Source organism: Palaemon carinicauda, chromosome 21, assembly GCF_036898095.1.
Source record: "Palaemon carinicauda isolate YSFRI2023 chromosome 21, ASM3689809v2, whole genome shotgun sequence".
NCBI classification, from domain to species: domain Eukaryota; kingdom Metazoa; phylum Arthropoda; class Malacostraca; order Decapoda; family Palaemonidae; genus Palaemon; species Palaemon carinicauda.
In genome coordinates, this window is record NC_090745.1 from 42285096 (window position 1) to 42292595 (window position 7500).

The following is a 7500-nucleotide window of genomic DNA, read 5'->3' on the forward strand; positions in this document are numbered from 1 at the left end:
AAAAATAAATTTTTCCTCACTTCTTTTTAATTTCTTATGTGAGACAATGGTACTATTCTCTCATCCGTGGGTTGGGCTACGTTTTGAATTCTAAACCTATTGGCCGTTAATGTTTCCAAAATGTTAAATGGGCCTTCAAACTTAGGTGTTAGTTTATAGTTGAGCCCTTTTCTGACATTGATTTGAATATAGATGTTATCACCCACGGTATATGTTTTAGTTGGTTTCGCTATTTTATCATGATTCCTTTTCATTATGATTTGTGATTCTTCTAAATTCTTTCGAAGGATATCATATCGACTTATACTTGCATTTATACATTCTTTTAAAGGATTTGATAGATTAGTTGTAGGCGTTAATACATGGAAAGGTGTTCTAACTGGGGTACCATACAATGCTTCATGCGGTGACATTTTAATTGATATATGATATGAATGATTCAGAGTACTCAGTGCCGCCGGTATTGCAATATCCCAGTTGGGGTCTGATCCCCCTAGTGTTACCCTTAATATATTTAATATCTTCCTATTTGCTCTTTCCACTAGCCCATTCGACTCTGGGTGATATATCATGGTATTAACCTTCTTTATGTTGAGGAATTCACACAATGAGATAAGAAAGTGATTATTAAATTCACCACCCGAGTCTGAGATTATCATGTGTGGAATTCCATGTTTACAAATGTAACACTCGTAAAACTTCCTAGCGCATTCAATCGCAGTTTTAGTTTTAAGCGCTATTAGTTCTGTATATCGAGTTAAAGCATCTATAATCACTAAGAGGTGCTTATTTCCTCTGTCTGACTCGTAAAATCCTGTTAACAAATCTAAATGTATTCTTTCAAAGGGTTGATTGGGAACAGGATAAGCTCCTAAGCTAACAGGTGTTTTCGTATGCCCTTTGTTTTCCTGACATGTGCGACAATTAGCTATGTGTCTTTTTATATCTGTAAGCATTGTATGCCAATAAAACAATGATTTGGCTTTCTGTGACATTAATGAGAACCCAGGGTGTCCATGTAATGGATTTGAATGCAACCAATTCAGGACAGTGGAAACAAGTGAGTTTGGTACTACTACCTGGTCGTTAGTTACATGTGGTGTATTGCGGGTTTTCCTTGTCACAGTCTTTGATTACATAATTCTGCTGCTTATACTTTATATATTCTTTTTCTTTATGATTGCCTTTCAAAGCATTTATAATTGTTTCTATTTTCTGATCTTTTCTTTGCTCAGTCTGTAACAATTCAGCACTCCAGCCTAAATCTTCTTGTTCAGATATTGTTTTTACAATAGGCATGGATGTTGATATATCTATTAATTCAGCTAAAGACTCCGTACAAGATGACACGGGGTTGCGTGATAATGCATCCGCAATGATATTTGCTTTCCCAGGTAAATACCCGATTCTTGCGCCAAAATCTTGAATGATTAAATGCCACCGAGTTCGTTTAGGGCTGTGATTGAAGCCTTTAAAGAACTCTGTTAGTGGTTTATGGTCAGTAAGAACCTTAACGGGATAACCGTAAATTATGAACTTAAAATGCACTAGCGAATTAACAATAGCTAGTCCTTCCTTGTCTATTACTGCATACTTACTTTCGGAAGTTCTCAATTTTCGAGAATAGAAAGCTATCGGGAAAAACTGTTTATCATATTGCTGAAGCAATACCCCTCCTACTCCTAAGTCTGAGGCGTCTGTTGCAATGAAGAATTCCTTACCGAAGTCAGGAAATTTTAAGATAGGAGAACTACACAGTTCATCTTTCAAAGTATTAAACGCCTGTTGATGTTGCTCAGACCATATGAAATCTACGCCCTTCTTCGTAAGATCAGTTAAAGGAGCGGCTATTATTGAATAGTTGCGTATAAAACGCCTGTAATATCCACTACAACCCAGAAATTGCTGTATTCCCTTGACATTAGTAGGTATGGGAAAATTACGTATAGCCGACACCTTATCATGGACTACTTTAAGACCTTGGCTTGACACCATGAAACCCAAATATATCAATTCTGTTTTGAAAAATTCACACTTACTAATCTTTACCCTTAAGTTATGTTGTCTTAATCTCTGTAGTACTAGTTCTAACTTACGTAGATGTTCCTCTAAGGTGTTGGAAAAGATTACAAGATCATCCATATAGGCATGCAATATATCCCCTAACAAGTCTCCAAACACTATGTTAATCATTCTTGTAAATGTTATAGGAGCACAACGTAAACCAAAAGGCATCCGTAAAAATTCATAATGTCCCCTGGCTGTGCTGAAAGCTGTGTATGGGATACTATCTTCTTCTAATGATATCTGGTGAAAGCCTTTAAGTAAGTCCAAACTGGTAAAATATTTATTCTGACCTAATAAAGACAAAATATCGTCAGTACATGGCACTGGGAATCGATCAGGGATCGTTTCCTCGTTTAGACGACGAAAGTCGACGCAGATACGCCATGTTCGATCTTTTTTCGGTACAACTATTAAAGGAAAATTATAAGGGCTATTTGATTTTCTAATGACTCCTTCCTCTAACATTTTACCTACTTCATCATTTATTTCATTCTGGAATTTCATAGGGAGTCTGTACGAGGGTACATATATAATTTTCTGTTTGTCTTTTAACCTTATTTGATGCTCGATCACATCTGTTTTCCCTAAGGATCCATCCGTAGTGGAAAAGACATCTGTATATTTATTTAAAAGTTCAAAAATTTTCTGCTGAATTTCTTCGTCTTGAATGTCCTTACTGATTTTATTTTTAATAGATCGTAAAAGGGATTCATCCGCAACTGATTGAGAGTGATTGATTTCAGCAACGGTAAGAATACGATGTTTATAAACTTCTACATCCAAGATATGTTGATTTTTGTGAATTACTAAAGTGTTATTTAAATGATTACAGACTTCGATATTACATTGCTGATGTGAGCCTACTGTATAAATAGCTTGTGTGACAGACAATCCGTTGGTTTTCAAAGTATCGGAAAGGATTAATATTTCAGATCCCGGTAGTGTTTTCTTTATTTGCACTATTAAATTCGAAGGTATGTTTGGTTCGATATATTGCGTGCAAGATGATATTACGGGTGAACGAGAATTCTGCTGGGTCGCGTATATTATTTCTTTATTAGTGAGACAAGTTATTGGTTCTTCAACGTACGTTACGGTTACATTTGTCGTCTCCTTTTTATCCAAAACTGACTTTAAAGTATTAGAAGACTTATAGAATTTCCCTTTGATATACACGCCGTGCTTTGCAGGAGCTAAGATAATGTTTTGATTTCCCATAGATGGGTATCCTATAATTACAGCTGGATACATATTAATGTTTTTCACAACAACAAATGTATCGGCAAACGTGCGATTACCGACTCTGAACTGAATATGAGTTATGCCTATGACGTTTAATTCATTATTTCCTATACTTGAAAGTCTGATTCCTGATTTTTCAATCGGAAAGTTCGAAAACAACAAATGATGCGTCTTCAAATCCATAATATTACGTGGACTACCAGAGTCAAAAAATAACGTAAAGGATTTGTGTTCTAAATTTACAGCATATAAGGTTGGCCGTAACTCATTTTGGCTTATTATTGTATGAATTCGTTGCAAATCTACGGGAGCATGCACTGTTTTACTTAATTCGGCCGTGTGTTTCATAGGAAAATCTATTGTCTCACAATTATCTGATAAAACATTAAATTGATTATTCAATACTATTGATGTTGACATAAATGACCTTGACCCAACATCACTCTCTTCCCCTCTAGAGTTAACTATGTGGTATTTGCTTTGCTCTGCACATTCTGAAAATTAGGCTGACTTTGCGAGGTCTGGTTTGACGGCCCAGGCTCAGCGATATTTGAAGAAGTGTTTGTTTGTTTCGGACTCTGAACTGCATTGACATTTTGTTGTTTCTTCTTATTGTTAAAATGAGGATTTTTCTTTTTATTTCCATATGGAACTGACTGTGGAATTGACTGTGTATTTCTAGGATATTGTTGTGTCTTACGCGCGTAACATTGACTATAAGAATGTGATCCTGTGTTGTGAACTGAACAAAATTTCGTTCTACAGTCTGCGCTTATGTGACCTTGACGTTTGCAGTTGTAACACGTCACTCCCGCTACTGGATTATTAATTACGTTCACTGTTTGTGGTTTTGTTTCATTCTTAGCAAAAACTTGAGTTAACACGGGATCGAGATCTGGACACTTGGACATGTGCTTCTTTATCTGTTTATAGACATCCAATTCCGTACTTGCAGGCATTAACTTCTTATCAAAGCACCGCACTAAAGCTTCAGGCAACATAAGTGTCATGCAAGTTAAATACATTAATCGTAAAAAATCTTTCACGGAGATATTATCGTTAGTAACCCAAGTGGAATTACCTAAAATGTCCTGATATTCGTTAAGCCTATCAGCTATGAGAGCTGCTCTCTCAACAACATTAAGCCGATTCATAGTGGCTTGATTAAGTGTATTTCGTAACGTTAACACTACATCCAAAGCTTCCTCACCCCCATAGATCGCGCGTAACCTAACTTTGAAATCATCCCAAGTAACTGCTTCCTGAAATGAAACACCCCTTAAATACGCACTCGCATCCCCCTTAGAAAAATCTATAAAACTTTTAGCTTCTTGTAATTGTACAAAAGGATCTACGATTTGTTTGGCATTTAAATGGGCATCAACGGATGAAATCCATGACTCCACATTTTGTGGCAAGAACCCGTTGACACGGCCTTGAAAAGGAAGGATTGCTGACCTGGCATTTAAAAGCGTCACAATTGGAGGAGGATTAGCCTGGCCTACACCACTAGGACCAGGGGTAGGGCTGACAGGAGGAGCCATGACTGCTGTATTCTTTTTTTTTCTATCTCTTTGACCCCTTTCAATCCTATCAAAATATCTATATGAGTACAGACGCCCACTGCGTAAACGCATATGTATAATAAAATTCCCCCAACAATGTTACTAATCCCAATACATTTCCCCCCAAGAGTTTATGAAAGAAAAAGGAATTAGCACAAAGAAAGAAAAATTCTAAATGAGAATTCGGAGTTTCTTATAACAAAGTTTAGGAATTCACTCACCCCAGTAATAATTGACTAACGACTTGTGATAACTACACTTCACTGCACAAACTGAAATGAATACAAAATCTCTGTACTTAGCTTATATATGAAGTCGAGTCGTCTCTCTCTCTCTCTCTCTTGATGTTTTGTTAGCGATGTCTCGTTCTAGTTTCTTGTAGAATGTAGGTCTTCCTGGATATGTTTTGTAATAGTTGAATGCCAGTCCTTGGGTTTCCTAGGATGTTGATTGAAGATTCTATTTGTATACTAACATATGTTGGTGTTAGCATTTTCGTTGGACTTAGTCAAAATTGTAGATTCTTGTAGATAGTTTTATTTTGAAGTCTTGAAGATCATTCTCTGGTTTCACAGCTTTTATGTTGAAGTCTTGAAGATATATCTCTGGTTTTACAGCTATTTATTTTGAAGTCTTGAAGATATTTCTCTAATTCTTAGAGTTTAACCGCTGTCTTTGAGTTTAATCGCTGCCACCATTTATTGGTGTGCTACTGTCTTAAGCACACATTTGAGTATGAGTTGTTTTCAAATGTATTTGAATGGTTTACTGAACACATTTTAGTAGTTTTTAAGTTTTATTGTGAATAACAACTGAGTTAAACATCTCCATCACTGGAGGAAGCTGTGTTGGTCCACATGACCAATTCTGGTGAAGTTTAGATATGAACTGAACAAATTACTGATATCCCAAATATCGTACACTTGCTTTAATTTGGCTAAGTGACGGAATCGGAAGACACCTGCATCCGGTGACGTCACAAACTTTCACACGAAGAGACAATGTGTTGACACTAAGAAAGAATGACAACTTAGCATCTTACATCCTGTATACAATTTGAGTTGACCATAGCAAATCTCACGGTCAGCTCTTCCAACCAACATGACATATTACGTCATTTGTTTTAAACATGTAATATTACTATTCTAATCATTACATATATAGTATATCTATGTATATATATATATATATATATATATATATATATATATATATATATATATATATATATATATATATATATATATATATATATAAAATATATATATATATATACATATATATATTAATATATATTTATATATATGTATATATATATATATATATATATATATATATATATATATATATATATATATATATATATATATATATATATATATATATATATCTATATATATATATATATATGAATATGTATATGCATATATATATATATATATATATATATATATATATATATATATATATATATATATATATATATATATATATATATATATCAGAAAATGAGATCCACGAGAGAGAGAGAGAGAGAGAGAGAGAGAGAGAGAGAGAGAGAGAGAGAGAGAGAGAGTGAACATATATGTGCGTGGGTGGCCGAGGACATGACCAGGAGTGTCCGGAATGAGTGCCCTGATGATGCAGGTGTGATGTAACATTATGGCAGACCGAGAGGCACAGAAAAAAAGAGGAATCGATGGAAAGTGTACAAACAGTGAATAAAGGGGAATCAGAGAGCTATCCATCATTCCTGAAAGTGCCTCGCCAGAATTATCTTTATAAAGAATATCATCTTGTATTGTGCATTTGAGACGAGGGGAGGGGAATTTTGTGCAAGGGTAGTTTTTCCTCCTACTTTAAATAATCAAGCCATCCATATTGTACATGCAAGTCCGTATAGCGGGCATTTGGGGATTAATAGATTATTAAGGAGAGCACGTGAATCCCTATTTTAGTTAGGAATGAAAAAATCTACAGAAAATTATATAAAATGTTGCCACGCTTGTAACTGTTTCAAAGAACATAAAAACACGGTATCGGAAGCCAAAAAAATGGCCTGTGATTCCTATTAATTTCATAGGGTGCATATGGATGTGGTAGGACCATTTCATACTGGTATAACATAATATAACCATTTATGCGTATTTGTGGATGCATTTACTCGTTACTCTAATACTTACACAATGTTGAATAAATCAACAAATTCATTACCTCAGTCGCTGTGCTTTTTAATTACTAGGTTTGGTTACCAGAAAGTTTTTATAAATGAGGTGAAATCGAGTATTGACTTGATGAAAATTTAACAATTTTCAGTGACCTTATATAGGCCTTCACCTAACGGCTCAATGTAATCGCACAATACGGAAATGGTGCAAGTTTTACGTTACTTAGTGGCTGATGACACTCTTCATGTGCATGCCATGCTTCCTACAACTAAGCTAGTTTTGAACATTGCATATAATGCCTCGCTGAGGGAAACACCTTTCTTTTTAGTGTATGGACAAAATCCTGTGTTACCATATACAGTCCTAATTAACTCCCAGCAGTTTCCAAATCATTCAACTGAGCAATACTGTGTCTATTTGCTAAATCTCTAAAGAAGAGTAATGAACACTACTGAAAA